This window comes from Mustela erminea, chromosome 17, assembly GCF_009829155.1.
Source record: "Mustela erminea isolate mMusErm1 chromosome 17, mMusErm1.Pri, whole genome shotgun sequence".
In the NCBI taxonomy this organism is placed as follows: domain Eukaryota; kingdom Metazoa; phylum Chordata; class Mammalia; order Carnivora; family Mustelidae; genus Mustela; species Mustela erminea.
In genome coordinates, this window is record NC_045630.1 from 35,097,903 (window position 1) to 35,114,261 (window position 16,359).

The following is a 16,359-nucleotide window of genomic DNA, read 5'->3' on the forward strand; positions in this document are numbered from 1 at the left end:
AAAATTAAAAACACCTTTTCTGCTTTCGTTTCTCATTAAAATGCCACTTTTGAGTCATTTGGAAAGGGTCAGGCTGGATGTTGGCTTTAAAACCTTTGACAGCTACTATAATTGCCTAGAGGTCCAATAACAGTGATTGCTCTCACAAGTTTAATTTTGAAGTTTCTGCCAAGCCATTAGCATGTAGCTGGGCTACAGAAATCACAGGAAATTAGAGGTGAGGAGAAAAAACTAATCTCATCTACCTCTGGACAGTCACCTCTTCCCTGGGCCGGGACAAGTTCTCTTCTAAGCGGCTATTTTCTGGTGTAGTGAGAGGAGTCTTGGGATCTGATTTGGAGTTCTGCTACTAACTAACCACATGGTCTCAGGCAAGTTATTAAACATTACAGTATTTTCTTTCTTCCTTCTTCTTTTTTTTTTTTTTAAATATGAAATGCTTCATGAATTTATGTGTTATCCTTAAACTGGGGCTGGGCTAGTGTTCCCTGTATCATTCCAGTTTTCATATGTGTGCTGCAGAAGTGAGCACTACACACTTTGGTATCTTTAAAAATGGGTACATTGTTGCCTCTTCCGCTCTGTCTTTGTCCAAGTGCCCTCTGACCAAGATTCTTCCATAAATCATGTCTATGGAGCAAGGCAGGCAGAGAGACATTTGCGCAGGAGCGATCTGAATGGGAGCTCCTTTAGTTGAAGGATTCGGCTGGGCAAGCTTCCTGCAGGGAGGCAGAAAGGCATTAAAATAAAACATTGTATCACATGGATCTGGTCGCTTTCAGGAGGGATAAGAGAACACATCTAGAAGACATGTTTAAAGGATGCTCTAATTGTGGCTCAACCATCATGGTGGCAATTTCAACTCTTCTGTAGTCATTTCATCACATCTAGTCCTTTCTTTTGATCCTTAAGAACAATCAATCCAGGAGTTATTATGCTCTCTATTCTACAGATGAGAATACTGAGCCCTCGAAGTTTACATAACTTCCTCAAATTTCACTTGACTGGTCAGTGGTGGAGATGGGCTTTGAACCACAGTTTTCTGACTGTAACACCCATAGTCTTTCTGCCTGGCCAGCAGTTCCTGGGTGTGATGATCACTAAGACAGCCTCAGGTATTATGAGGGTCCACAGATACAGGACCACTGCTACCTCCTGTTATCCACCCAGTCTACCCTTAAGGGACTTTTTTGAAATTTCATCTTTAACAAAGAAGGGCAAGTCTGCAGTGCTGGTGTCCAGAATATTCCCACATAACAGTAGGAAACCAAACTTTCTTGTCAGCTCTTAAAGAATGGAAAACTATGTACAAAACCTTACAGAAATTAAAAGGATACATGTGTTCCTTGGCTATTCCTTTTCAGAACATCCTCTGGATTGAGCCCAGGAGGCAACATAGAATAGTGGGCAAGTACACAAGTTTGGGATCAGTATCAGTCTTTGCTAGCTATTTGACCTTAAGCAACTTATTTAACTTTGTTACACCTTTGTTTATTCAACTACACAATGAAAGTAATGTCTCCTTCAAAGAATCCTTACAAAGATTAAACCAGTTTACAATGTAACAAGTGCTAGGCGCAGGCTAAGTATGAAATAAATTCCATTTTGTATTGTTCTAGCCCACTCTCTTTAGAGGAGAAGGAAAAGGGGTGAAAGGAGCCAAAATCCTCCATCCTTACTAAGGATGCCAGTCAGGAACAGCTCTTCCATGTGATGATCTAGCAATTAAATGTTGCTTCTGCAGACCCAGCTGTTTCCCATGAATTTGCTTCCCAAATCAACCTAGAAATGGCAAGACAAGTTCATGCTACTTCAAAATTAAAGACCCGAATGCGAATGAAAATCCAATTCCATCACTATTTAATAATCACCTACTGTGTGTCAGTCGCTGAAAGATAAAGAGATAATAGGCGGGACACAGCCGCTGCCTTTGAAGAACTCATGGATCCATGGAGTGCTTGATAAGACCATAAATAACAGTAAACGGTGACCATACGAGAAACCTTGTAAGAGAGAGGAAAACTGCGCTGGGCATTCCAGAGGGGGAGAAGTTACCTCCATTTTGATAAAGATTTCATGGAGGAGGAAAATTCACATGACTTTGACAGATAGGTAGGATTTCAACAAGTGAACAGAGCGGGAGAAGATGTCAAGAGAACTTATTCCAGGTGGAGGGGACAGCAACAGGCAAGACGTGGAAGTGGAGCACGGCTGTCTGGACTGGGAAGCATCAAGGAGCCACCTGGCCTGACACTAAAGCAAGAGATACACACGCATAAGTAGTGGGAGGAAGGGCAGGGGACGTGGTGGCCCCATGGCCAAAGCTCTCGGTTCTGGGTGTGGAGGAAGGCCAGAGCTTCACTCGGTTTTAATATAAAGAGTCGATGAAGCATTTTGAACAGAAGGCAAGATGATTAGAGTTTGATCAGAGTCACCTGTCTCGGGAGGTGATGAGGATTAATTGAGTCAAATCAGTAAAGCTCCTAACAAGAGTCAACAGGTGCAAAATTAACTCCAGTTCTCGTCTCCCTTCTCGAAGCACCCAGAAAATCTATTGTTTCTGAATCAAGTACCTGTAGCCGAGGGGAAAAAACAAAACAAAACAAAAAAAACGGGCCTAGAGTCTCATCAGGACTCTCTGCTGGCTGTGAGTTTCCTCTTCCTTCCCAGAATCCAGCTAAAGAAGGGTAGCCCTGTGACCCCGGATCTAGAAAATCCCTGGAGAGAGGCTAAAGGATAAGCTGTTATGACCTCTAGCTATTTCCTGCAGCCTGAGAAAAGCAGGATTGCACACTTTCTGCAGCCGAACTCACACTCCCTGCTAAACGCCTGCCTGCAGGAAAGCTGGCCCCGCTCTCATCTTTGTTAATATCTCTTTAGAGGCTCATTTGGACTGACCAGCCAGTGTCACTTGGCATTCAGGAAGTGTGCCTCCCCTCCCCCTCTCCACGGCACTGAGCTCAGAAGGATGATTTGGGGGTTTTGTAGGCTTTCATTTTTCCCTCTCTCCCCTTCTCCTGCTGGCTGGGAGTCTTTTCTTCCTGATAAGAACCTTCTAGCAGCTTCATCAGAGCCATTGTTAAGAGAAGGCGACTCTTCTCACAATGGATACCTGATGACTTCTCCTTTCTGCAGACAAATCAGTCTTTGAAAAAGGTCTCATTATTGCTCTGGTGTCATTATTCCAAACTCAGTGGCTCAGGGCCCCTCCCTCCGTCCCCACGGGGGTGGGGGGATAGGGGGGTATTGGCCAGGGAAGGGCAGAAGGAAAGAAAAATCCAGTTTCTTGCCATTCACTTTTTTAAAAGGTGCTGTGAAAATCTTCTTTCCCCACTAATGGGATTTGAAGGAGACCCAACTTCTTCTTCTTTTTTTTTTTTAAAGATTTTATTTATTTATTTGACAGAGAGAGATCACAAGTAGGCAGAGAGGCAGGCAGAGAGAGAGAGGGAGGAGGAAGCAGGCTCCCTGCCAAGCAGAAGAGCCCGATGTGGGGCTCGATCCCAGGACCCTGAGATCATGACCTGAGCCGAAGGCAGTGGCTTAACCCACTGAGCCATCCAGGCGCCCAAAGGAGACCCAACTTCTGCACTTGGTACCCTCCCTCACACATTATGGAAAAGTCCTTTGCAGACTCAGAGGTTAACTGCGTTTTTCTGGGGTGTCTCCTCTGCTGCTAACTCAGGATATTTCATCTCCTCAGAGATCAAAATGCACTGACCTCTACCCTCCAAGCATTTCACAGTGGCCTAAAATTGAAAAACCATTCTTTCTTTTCCCTGTCCTTCTACGGAGGTTCCCTCTCCTTCTGCTGGCAGGCCTACAGGCTAACGTCTGTCTGCACACTCAGAAAATCAGGAATTAAGATAAGAGACCATCATGGTTAAGGCCCTGGGACAGGCATAGTAAGGGATAAATTACATCTCAGCCTTCTGGGTCTTACACCCTATGTCCCAGGGATCAAGGACAGGCACTTTCATTATAAAGGCCCATGAACTTCTCACCTACCTGATCTGCCTGTGATGCCCTCCAGGCAACAGACACTCATACCAGGCATTAATTTAACTAAAGCTACTTATCGGAGAGTATTTAAGTCTAGATATCCTGACCCGATTTTCCCCAAGTTTCAAGACTAAACCCTAATGAATAAGTTTCATTAGAGGCAACCTTTGGCTGCCTCTTGGAAAAACGGAAATAAAGTAAAGCATTTCAGGTAGAACTGGAGAAGTGAACATACAGATACTCACTGATAAGGGGGCAAATGTATTGGTCAGCAAAAAAAGTTAAGCTCGGGGTCTCCAACCATAGATGAGGGAGGAACAAAAAGAGAGAGAGGGAGCGATTTAGTGTTATAACTGAATCACTGAATGGAAAAGAACAAATACTCCCAATTTGCTGATATCGACCTTGAAAGTAGGGATTCAAAAGGACAACTGGGTGATTTTGAACAGAGTTCATGGCACTGACTTCAGTAAGTGAACACAGGACGGCAGCATGGTTTTGATCATGGAAGCACATCCCTCCCCCTGCCTCGCTACATCCCTGTCACTCTCAGCAAGTGAACAGAGACAACTCTCAGCTACCTGTGACAAAGAAAGGGGCCCTATATCTTCTTGAGACTATACGGCCTCTTCTGTAGGAAGCGGAGCTTTGCCCTTACAATCTCTCCTTCCCAACTGTTGTGTTCAGTGAGTGGCGTCTCTTTTCATACTGAGAGGCTCCTTCACTTGGTTCCTTATTCTGAGCTACATTTTGATAAGCTGGGGTCACTGAGTAAGTGACACTTTACTTTAGTCCTGTTGAAGATTAATATCCAAGTGCTTAAGGGACTTTCCCTTAAGCAAATGACCCATTTCACAGGGGTTTCCCGTAGATTCACAAAGAAGTTCAACAGATTCACTAGATACAAGTAAAACAAGGACAAGGCTTAAGGCCACCACCTACTCTTCTAGCCCCTCACATAGGTTGAAATGAAAAACTAACAATCAGGAAAGAAGATGTCTCGGTGGTTTAGGAAGGTAGCTAATTTTCTACCCTGTTAAGACAATCCACTTCAAGGCCCTACTTCCTGGATCATATTCTCTAGGGAATGGTTGAGGAGGAGTGGGAGTTTCCAGTCCAAGTTTATGGGCCTTCAAGGCTTCCTTTAAGAAGGCTGTTGATTCTTCTTTTCTGTGATACCATTATGGCGCAGAATGACAATACTGCCAAGAACTTCATGTCTTTTCCCCACTTGTAGCACCACCAACTGCTACTAAGTCCTGGGCACATGCAGGGTGGTTTTCATTAAGACATCTTCTGTGCCCTTTAGTGGCATCTGTGGTCTTGGGCAGATCTTTGTTGGAAAAAGGTGAGGCACTGTACTGAGAGTCTAATCGCAAACATTTTCCTTATTGGACTCCCAGATGCAGAGAACATTCTCCGAGATCACTGCAGACTGGAGCCCTGCATGCTCTCTCTTTCAATGTATATACCCAAGAATTCAGGGCAGCTCCTAAAAACCTTGTATTCCCTTCATTTGTTTTCCACTGAAGACCAAGAGTACACATGCAATAGAAATTCTAGAACTCATCGTGGACACATAGGTCTCCAGGATAAAGAGGTAAAATAACATCTAACTGCATGGGTGGCAGAAACTGGTCATGGCTCACAGCTTGGTTTCTTCTCCTGGCCCATCTTCAGTTGGGTTTGGCCAGTGACTGAGTTCTAAGCTCCCGGAATGCACAAAGAAACAGTGGATACAGGACACCCCAAACTCCCATGTTTGCTCTTCCACTCTGTTTTCTGTTTCCCACTTCCAAGCCACATGGAGAAGCATGGCGGAAGTAAAACAGGAGCACCACCCACTGAAGAACATATACATTGAATGGTGACAGGAGTGAGAAGTGAACCCTAACTGCGGTAAAGCCACCGAGCTTTCGGGCTGGTGTACTACAGCAGTGAGGATTACTTGGCCTAACTAGCGCAGTGATCCTTGCTGGGTTTTCAACACAGCATGCTGGTAAAAGAAACAGTGATACATATAATCAAAATAAAGAAATAAATAAAATAAATAGAGAAGATAATCCAAAGGGGGAAAAAATCACAAATTCTTCTCATGTAAAAAAACGAACAAACAAACAAAAAAAGCCAAAAGACTTGTCCTTGCTTAATGGTCCAAAACCCAAGAGGACCATCCCAGACATGGCTGCTAAGCACACGGTATGCTCATAATGGTGATCATTACAAAACCAGTACAGACGGTCCCCAACTTACGATGATGGTTCAGCTTACCATGTTTCCACTTCATGATGGTGCAATAATGATATGCATTCAGTAGACACTACACTTCAAATTTTGAATTTTGATCTTTGCCCTGGGCTATCAATACGCGGTACTAGGCTCTCTCGTGATGCTGAACAGGGACAGCTCCCAGCCAGCCCTGTGATCACAAGGGTGAACAACCGGTACTTTTACAACCATTCTGTACACAAACAACCATTCTGTCTTTTCCTTCCAGTACAGTGTTCAATAGTTACAGAAGATATTACATAAGTAATTACATAATAGTTATAATGTTATAAAATAGGCTTCGTGTTGCATGATGACACCCGACAACAGCAGACTAGGCTAAGCTAAGCTATGCTGTCCAGTAAGTCTGGTATGTTAAGTGCATTTTCTACTCGTGATACTCTCAATTTATGATAGGTTTATTGGAACGTAACCCCATCAAAAGCGGAAAAAGATCTGTGTGCGTTTTTCTGGGGAAAAAAAAAGTCTCCTCTGTGATAAAATTACACGTGTAAGGACGTAACAAATCTTCCATGAATCAAACTTACAGAAGAAAAGTTGAATAACATATCACACTCATACACTGGCATAAGCCATAGAGAAATTATTAGAAACACTGCACAATATTCTGTATTTCAAAAGAAGTATCTGAATTGTATCAATGGATAAACATTACTGAGCTGTCAGAATTTCTCTTCAACAATCTCGTCTGTAAGATCTGACCTTTGTCCAATGGTGACAATAAGGAAAATCTGCTTGACCATCTGGCAGGGACACGCTGGTGGGCCGGCCTGCCCTCGGTGGGTACAGGCTGGAGGACATCTGAGTTGTCTTTAAACCCTGAGAGTTTGTGTCTTAGGAAAGGAGCCAAATCTCCAAATTCCTTCAGATTTACATAATTACCAAATCTTCGGTTTTACAAATGCTATTTTGGGGGCTTCCTGGAATGATTTTGTGACTTATTTTGTGAACGTCCCCATCTAAATACGTCAAGTGAAAACAACAACAACACACGTGTGCCATGAAATGAGATTCTTCTTAGCTATTTCCTTGATGCTCTTCTGGAAAATCTCATTCTACTGACTGTGTAGTACCTGGGCTCTTAGAAACTCAGGAAGGGAAGGAGGATGGGAGACAGGTGGATTCTTTCATCCTGAAAGAGCTATCAGCATTTCAAAAGCGGGAAGGTCTTTCTACAACTTCCCGATATATCTGGGAGGGGAAAATGCATTCCAAATAAAGTAAATGGTTAAGAACTAGTGTTAATTGAAGATCAATCAGAAGTTAACCTACATTACATCTGAAATTATGGTGCTAATTGATGGAAAGCTTGGATTCAATTTAAAAGCAGATGGTTCACATGCAAATTTTCACAACTCAAGTAATATAAAAGATTTAGATAGCCTGCCATATTTGTTTACCCTTTCAATATCCAGGAATGGACACCCTTCAAGGACATACTTGTGAACAAAGGAAACGTCCTCTCTCATTCTGTTGGCTTAATTTCAATGGGTGTGTATGTTGAGGGATGAAGGTAAGGTAGGGGCAGCGTTTGGGCAGGGAGGAGATATATACAGATTATCAAACATAAATTGCCAGTAAGCTTTCTGTTTAGCTGCTGTAGCACACCAAATCTCTGTTCCCAGCGAGGAGAAATTTGCAGACTGGTCGCATTCGTCACCAGGAAAAGCCCTGGATTTTATGCTGCTGTTGTGTTTGGTGGCTTGTTTTAATTAGGGACCGGGAAATTGATCAGCTTTAGCCTACCAAGCACGGACTCAGGCTTAGGTTCTTATTTCCTTTTGCTGCCGTTTCCAGGATTAATTTCTACAATTCTTCAGCTGCATCAGCACTTTGACCCTGAGTTCACAGGAATCCAAAACAGCTGGTTAAGCTGGTCCATGCAAACAAGCACATTAATAAAATAAAGTCAGGAAAATCACTGTTTCTGTCAAAGAGTTGATCTAAATGTGGTACAAAGGGCTTCAAGGCTACCGCGTTGAGGAAAGCAAACAGCTGTGAAGAGAATTCACTCTGAAGGCATCTTATCTAAGGCAAAATTTAAGATAAGACAAATGGTTTTAAAATGTCCCTATCTCAAAACCCTAAAGAGCCTTTGGCACCATTTCCACATGTGTCCTTTTAACAGTGAATGAATTTAGCATTCTGTAAACACTTGCCTGTATTATGGCTCCCCACCCCAACACAAAGACACACCAACATGACGAAGCTGCTAGTTTTAGATGCAAAGATTGCACTCTTTCCTTAACAGATACATTCATTGTTTAATGGAACCCATTATTTCGGAAGCCAAGAAGTCCTTTAGTTCCTAAAGATGGTATCAAGTGTGATGCTGACTGCATTTCAGAAAACACTTGCATGCACGTGGCCTGGAATTGAAAGCAAGAAAAAAGAGAAGGAAAAGAAGGCTCTAAAAGGGAAAGGTCTGACCCGATGGAGGAAGGAATGCTCTATACTGATTAGCTAATAAGAAATAAAACCCACACCACCTATAAAGTGCGGCCAGACGCGAAGTGGATGGTTGCGAGGTCTCTCTGACGGTTGAAGCATGTGAATGAACCTGCAACAAGTCACCGGTGCTCAGTCAGGAGAGCAGCCAGTGGCTGAGGACGAAGGGGCAGGGCTGCGTTGGCAGCTCCAGCCAGACACATGGGACATCCGCCAAGCCCCTCTCCCTCTCTGGGCCCATTTCCTCACCTATGGAAAAAGGACATTCATCAGGATCCGAGTTGCCCAACACGAGTTGTCAGATCTCCAGCCACACGGGTGAGCATGGAAGGCAAAAACAAAACAAAAATATCAAATGAAATGAAACGAGTCTATGTTCAAGGAACTTGAGGCAACACGGGGTCCAACCAAGTCAAACAGGTGTTTACGGCAGACCCTCTCAGCCTTGCTGGCACTCGTCAGTACACCACACTGTGATCTTCTGGGCACACAGTAATGTTCTAGCTCTTAATTACGTACCGCCCAAGCACGTCCTCCAGCGGGCAAGAGCTGTCCCCTGCACGGTCTTCATTTACAGGAGCTCAGCCTCCCCACCCACACTCGGAACCGTCTTGTCCTTCTGTTTCTCTGATCTTGCACTGGCCTTCCTCATCGATCACTTGCAAGTTCACCTGACTCTCACAGAGAGGATCTCTTCCAATGCCCAGATGACAACTGAAAAAGATGAGGTTCAGCGTGGATAAGTGACGAGCCAAGCAGCGAATGCTGGGCAGAGTTAAGACTTAAACCCAAGACCTTTGACCAGAATCCATTCGTGTGGCTTTCTTTCTGTGTTGTCCCCTCCAGTATCTGTGGGAGCCACTGAGCATTGCACTTGCCTTGATTGCCTGTGCGCTCACCGTTCCCAACACAGGGCTAGGCACACGGATGTTCACTTGCTGAGGGACTCTTCTCCTTTCTCTCTCTCTCTCTCTCAATGCAGCTTTTACGGGTAGCTCGTGTGAACTTCCTTTCAGCCTCTTATATTGATTTTTTAGGAAATCCACAAAGTCCCCAGATAAGAGAGAATACACAGGAAGACAAACATCAGACACAAAATAGCTAAAGGACATTTGCTTTTAGAATAGTCTAGAGTGGCTTCATTTGGCCAGATAAATGTTTTCACTTTAATGGGAAGCAAAGACTCAAGCTACACACAGACACCCAAGTCTTCAAATAATCACCCGTTCACCTCTAGAAAGTCAAAGGCCAAATAGGGAGCCAGAGCCAGCTCACAACCACAAGGATCTGTGATCTGGGCATTAGGGGGCTTCGGCCACCACTCATATTACATAGGATTTAGAGACCCTCAGCCACAAGGCGCCCCGTCCCTGAGGGCCATTTCTGGGACAGCAAGTATGTGAGCTCCCACGTGCATCTCAGAGAGCCAACCCCAACCTGGACATTTCCCCCAGTGACCTATCTTTTCCTAACACTCTGTTGGAGAGACAGCAGCAATTCACGGTGCCCTAGAGATCAGCAAGTGAGTAAAATAAATAAATAAATAAATAAACACGAAGCACGACACTCAGATCAGTTAGGGTTTGACTTCACTGTAGCCCGTTTGCTCAGGCGGCTCACAGGAGAGGAGCAGGGTGCGGGCTCCTGAGGCAGCTTTGTTTGGTATTTCATTAAAAAAAAAAAAAATGATGGGACGCCTGGGTGGCTCAGTTGGTTGGACGACTGCCTTCGGTTCAGGTCATGATCCCGGAGTCCTGGGATCGTGTTCCGCATCGGGCTCCCAGCTGCATGGGGAGTCTGCTTCTCCCTCTGACCTTCTCCTCGCTCATGCTCTCTCTCACTGTCTCTCTCTCAAATGAGTAAATAAAATCTTAAAAAAAAAAATGATGATAATTTTCTTCACTCCCTTTAAAAAAAAAAAAAATGGATCTGCCAGTTCCTGAAAGCCAGTCTCTTGTACAGCCTTGTGCTCTCCTACCTTCCCTCCTCCGAGCCTCGAGCTCAATTACGCCAGCAACCCTCCTCTGCCCACCCCAACCCATTTCTTATTCCTTCTTCCTCCTGGGTGCCCTAGAGGTGCTGTGGGGCCCCACTTTCCACCCTGGCTGGGCTGGAGAAACACTTTAGAAGCCTCTGTAGATGAATCTCCAGAGCTCTGTGCAAAGCCCCAGAAGCAGAAAGCGAAGGCAAAGGAAGGTGCTGGTGGTGGGGCAGAGGTGAGAGAGGGAAGCGGTCTCAGAACTTGTTTTTCAGTTTTGTTGGTTTGTTAATGATTTTAAGATGACCCATCAAAACCTGCCAGAGTCTGTAAATCATTGCTATAAAAGAAAGTTCTGGCTTGGGATGAGCAATTGAATTAGGTGACCTTCAAAGTTCTTTTCTGCACTAAGATTCTGATATTTGGTGGTTGGGATAAGACACCTAAAGACGGGTGAAACAGGTTTTGGGGCTCGGTTCCACGACTTACTATGTGATTGTCACCAAACTGCTTAACCTCTCTGATCCTCTAATTCTCCATCTGTAAAATAGGGACCGTATCTCTACTGACCTGAGATGATGAGGAGGACATTCACCTGGCATTGTGCATGTTGAGGGCCGGATACATAGCTAACTACGCAATGCATGGCAGTTCTGATCAGTGACTTCAAATTCATTAATAAACCACTTAAATGCTTCATTTAAAGTTTTTGGTTTCGTATTTCAATTTAAGCCAGTGCTGTACCAAATTTTTTTGTTGTTGTTTCCTTCCAGGGATCACCCAGACTCTTTTTTGGACGCTCTCCTAAGTTGCGCTTGCTGGGTGCACTGCAGGAAGGGAAGGCAGGGCTTGGCAGGCGGTGGCCAGCCGTCCAGGGTGTTCCGAAGTCGAACAACTTGCTGGAATAAACCCAGAGATGGCTGACGTGGGTCTCCTGCCTTCCAAAGCTCCATGGGCTGCAGAGGCCCACGGTAATTCAGCGGTCTCTCCTGGAGCGGGGAGTTCAAAGAAGGGAGGAGAGGCTGTGGGCGGTCTCCCGGGCTGCTCCAGCCCCGGCTTCAGCCTTTTGTGTGTTTACTCATCAGAGCCTAGAAAGGAACAGTGGAAGCAATCTGGTGTTATGATTATAATTGTTTATGCTTCTTAATATTATCATCATCATCCGGATCATTTCTGTTGTTATTCTTACTTAATGTCTCAAAGACCCACAGGGCTCTCGAGGTTTACACAGTGGAGATGCTGGTTAAAGCTGTGGCTGTGCCCGAGGTCAGGCTCCTGGGTTGGCGGAGGCAGCAGAGACTGTGGGTCTCTCTCCCTCCTGCACGGTCAGCTTCCACCGACAGCCCTTCATCCATCTGCCAGCCCTTCCCAGAGACAACCTGTAAGTCATTTCCTGGGACTTCAGGGAATTGCACATTTTCCCTCCTGCCACTAGATGGCAGGCAACTCGATGCTCGTTTTTTTCCAAGTAAGGTATTAACGGCAGTCATAAAGGATCCCCTTCTGTCTCCAAGCATTTATTCCCTATAATAAAATCAGTAAATCTCGAACTCCTTTCTGATTTCAAGCCCAACTTGCTCCATGTCTGCGAGGACCCCGAGCCTGTCTGCTGTAATACTCTGCCCTTCAGGGATTCATAATCACAACCCTGATAATAGCAAACCGGTGTGCCTATGGTTTTTATACTTTACAAAGCACTGTAGGTTTCGCAAGGCTCTTTTGCACGCAGCATCTTATTTGACAAGTGAAAGTACACAGTGAGCCCGGCAATAATGCGAGTTCATTATATTGATCAACAATACACGGGCAGTGTCCCGCAGACCCATTTGAATGTACTTTATAAGGAAACAGTTGCTGCGCAAGTTCTTGGAATGAATGGCAGGATTTTAAGGTACTCGGCAAGTGACAGGCATCACTTCAGCTAGGTGTCTCTGGGACCTGAAGCTGCTCCACCATGGCGAGGTCGGCAGCCGAAAGACCATGTTTACCAGGCTAGGGACCTTGGGTAGGTGCAGTGTTTCCCAGTTTGGCCTGATAATGCCATGCGATGGGGTTTTTTTCTCTCGTCTCCACACAGAAAGGAACCAGCTACAGCTTGTCATTTGCATACAGCCAGCGTGAGTTAAGTCCCCCTTGCTCTTCAGGAATAAATTAGTTCATTCAAGAAGAGAACAAATCCTGTGTGTGTGTATGTCTGGGGGCGGGGTGTTATTCGGAGGGGTTGAGAGTGGGTAAGAGAACGGAAGTCTACTCATATGAGATTATTTTCATCTGCTCAGTTTTATAACTTGCCCTGGAAAGGTCTGATTCCTTTTATTAACAGATGAAGGTTTTCCTCCCAGTCTGAAGTTCAGAGTCTCCCCGACTCTGCACAGGTAGGTAATGACACACTGAAGAACTCGTTGTTTTCTGGTGCAAATGACAAATGCCACACATTTGTTTCAGGAAATCCGCATACAAGGTAAAAAAACATTTTGGCTGGGGGAGTGAGTTTGTCCATCGATGTTATATTCCTAGCAGCGCCACTATTTAGCTGTGGATTAAAAAATCCTGATATTCCATTAATTAAATACAGTAGATGAGTCTAATGGCTTCCACATTCGAAATGCTGCTATTTACATATTGCATGTATTTTATTATAGGGCTGGAGGGAAATGAATTTTGCATAGTTCCCAGATGGAGGTGGAGGTTACAGAACGTAGCGATTTCCCTAGACCGAACCTTCACCAGGTCGCTTCCTCTTCTCGCAGCCGCAGAGCGGACCCTGTTCAATCGCCCTGGGTCTCCCACTGTCCCGAGCCTCCCGGCATTGGCCTCCGGTACCTTTGGCAACGTGACTTGCTATTTCTGAATGCCAGTTGCGTAGCAGGTGCAAATCCTGTGATGGAATTTGCACAATGGACGGAGCAAAATCTCACCAGTTTCATTTCATCTGTGCCCCGAGCACACTTTATAAAGCAATAAAGACTGAATGTCTAAGGGCTTAAAAGAAATGTGCTGTGTTATCATCATCAATTTATGAAACTCCCACAAGGAAGCAGACATGATACAAAACATACAAATTGTACAGTTGCCGCCTCCGGAAGTGGAAACGGCGAAGAACAAAACGCTGAAATTGGGTATTACTTTCTCTCTCACCTCTTCTCTCCTCCTTTCCTCTTTTTTTCTTTCCCTTTTCTCTTTTGCCTTTGAGTTGGAAGGTTCCGTCTGGCACTCAGGGCTTGGAGAAGGCTCTGAAGGTAACAGCTGGGGAGATGGTGAGGTGGGGTGTGGGCTGGTTCTAAACACTGAGTGGGAGCTATGGTGGCAAGGGACAGTCTTGTGTGTGTGTGTGTGTGTGTGTGTGTGTGCACGCGCGCGTGCTCTAAAGGAAAGAGTAAGTTAAATGGGGATAAGACTGAAGGAAAAGGGACAGAGGGCCTCACTGTGCCTCACTCTGTTGCTGTGTTCCCTCTGTTGGTCTCTTCTGTTCTATTCTATACTCCTCTATAATTGCATCTTCTAGGAATTACTGGCCGCAGGGACCTTTTCAGTACCTACTTTCCTGCTTGTGGGGAGGACCGCAAGCTTCATCGTCCCTAAACAGACACCCTCTGGATTTTGATGTGGCAGGCATTATAGAAAAGGGGCTGACTGGGGCAAGTCTTGTGCAGAACACCATTCTCTAACCCCTGTACAGAGAAGCACATTCTAAGAAGTTTGGACAAAGGGCTATGGGAACAAATAAGTCTGCCTTTCTGGGACAGCTTTAGAGGAGAGGGGACATCCTTCTTATAAGAGGCTGAAGGAGATGAGGGCATTTTGCGAGATCCTGGCAGAGAGGACAGGTGCCTGATACAATAGCAGAAACTTGTACCGTCTGTTTGTGGTGATGATAAAACCTGATGGAGAACACTGGAAGTTGAACTCATGAAGTGGTTTGGGGTCTTACTTTAAATAGACCACAATGAACCAAATCCTTTTGCTCTTAGGCAACAATAATCCAACTGAAGATGGGGTTGGGGAGAGAGGAGAGGTTTCTGGGTTTTGTTTGCAAAGGAAATGACTATGGAGGTACTAAAATATTGTGGGGAACTTAAGAACAAGGATGTAGCTAAGCCCCAGAAACGATAGGAAGCAGGGACTTGGACATCGTCAAAAATCCAGCTACCTCCCCATGGCAAGTTTCCAGCGCGCTCTCTCTCTCTCTTATTCCATACTTGAGGAGTATATAATTTGCTTGAGGGTCTCTTTTGTTTTTCTCATCCACAAGATGAGAAACATGGTAGCAAGAATGCCTGGCTTTCCGTCTTACCATCCAGGAACCCCAAAAAAGATGAACTTCTGTTTTTTTCAATTTCCGTGTCAGTCTTCTCAGGGAAGAATTTGGATGGACCCAGCTCATATCAGGTACCCGCTATGGAACAGTCTGCTAAGGCAGTGTTTGAACCGGCTGGGAGAAAAGAGTGGCACCAGGCAGACAGTCCCATTGGCTCCCAATCCACTGTGACTCCATCCTCAAACAGCAGAAATAGTGTCAGTTTCAAAAGAAAAGAGATAGTGTCAGTTTCAAGCAGGCACAACCTGGTCTGACCCGGTCTGCTCCCAGAGAGATAGACCACAACTCTGTTGGAATTCATTATGGCATCTCATAACTTCATTGCCAGGAAGTGCTTCCTTTTACCTGACTCTCTGTACTCTAAATTGCCCTGAGAGAACAAAAAATACTCACCTCATGACCACAGACCCCAAAACAGCTGCTAAGTGTTCTTATCATGTGTCCCCTATAATCAAGAGACAGCCATTAATAAGCCTCCTGCTAGGTTATAGGGTTTTTGCGGAGAATGAGATCCAATCTATGCTCACAAGGAGTTTTGAAGTCTGGTGTCTAGGAAGACAACAAAGAAAAATCAACCCCCAACCAATGAGCTTGAGAGCATTTGGGTAGAACCCAAAGCACTGGGTGGAACTATTGGGAAGAACTCACACACCTGCTTCTCCACCTCAAATCCCAGGGAGCTTATGAGCTAGTTTGGGGGAACCGTGGTCAGCCTGAATGGAGAGCCCCTCTCCACACACAGGTGCTTAGTCCTGTCTCCAGAGGAGCTCCCTTGAGCTCAAAGCCTGTGGGGCCCCGATAAGAGGAGAGCCCAGGGCTGCCGGTGAAGCAGGGTCCCCAGACCTCCTGGATGTTCTTTGCCCAAAGAAGGATTGTACCTTAAATATGCACGGCCCACAACTGACCCTCAGCACTTCCTGAAAGGGTGGGCAGCCTCAACACCAGGACACTGTAGGAAGGGAAAGAGGCAGACAATTCCTGGGCATTAGGGGACCAGATTTAGAATGGCCATGATAGGCCAAATCCACTGAAAACCAGGGCCAAGAAAGAAAATCCCTGAGCATGTGAATGGGACTGCGGTGCGCTTGGGTGGCGCACACATGAGGCTATGTGGCCTGGTGACTCTGCCATCCCTAGGGACAACGCAGTTCTGGGGACACATATCCCAGCACCCCAAACCTCGACTCTAACCTTCACCTCTGAGATGAGTAGAAAGCAAAATCCTCCCTTACAAAAGGGTGAGAGATGGGGGCGGGACTTGGCACCACTTTCCAGCCAAAATGGGAATCTGAGAGCTTTGTTCTGGCCCAGGCCAGCCCCTGGC

The 16,359-nt window shown here is 45.4% G+C and overlaps 1 non-coding gene across 1 annotated transcript; it reads right to left on the reverse strand.

Annotated features, from left to right (window-relative positions):
* Nucleotides 1–425: 425 nt before the first annotated feature.
* On the reverse strand, nt 426–532 carry LOC116576819. The gene has a single exon (XR_004280286.1). It is a non-coding gene; the product is annotated as a U6 spliceosomal RNA (small nuclear RNA).
* Nucleotides 533–16,359: the final 15,827 nt, after the last annotated feature.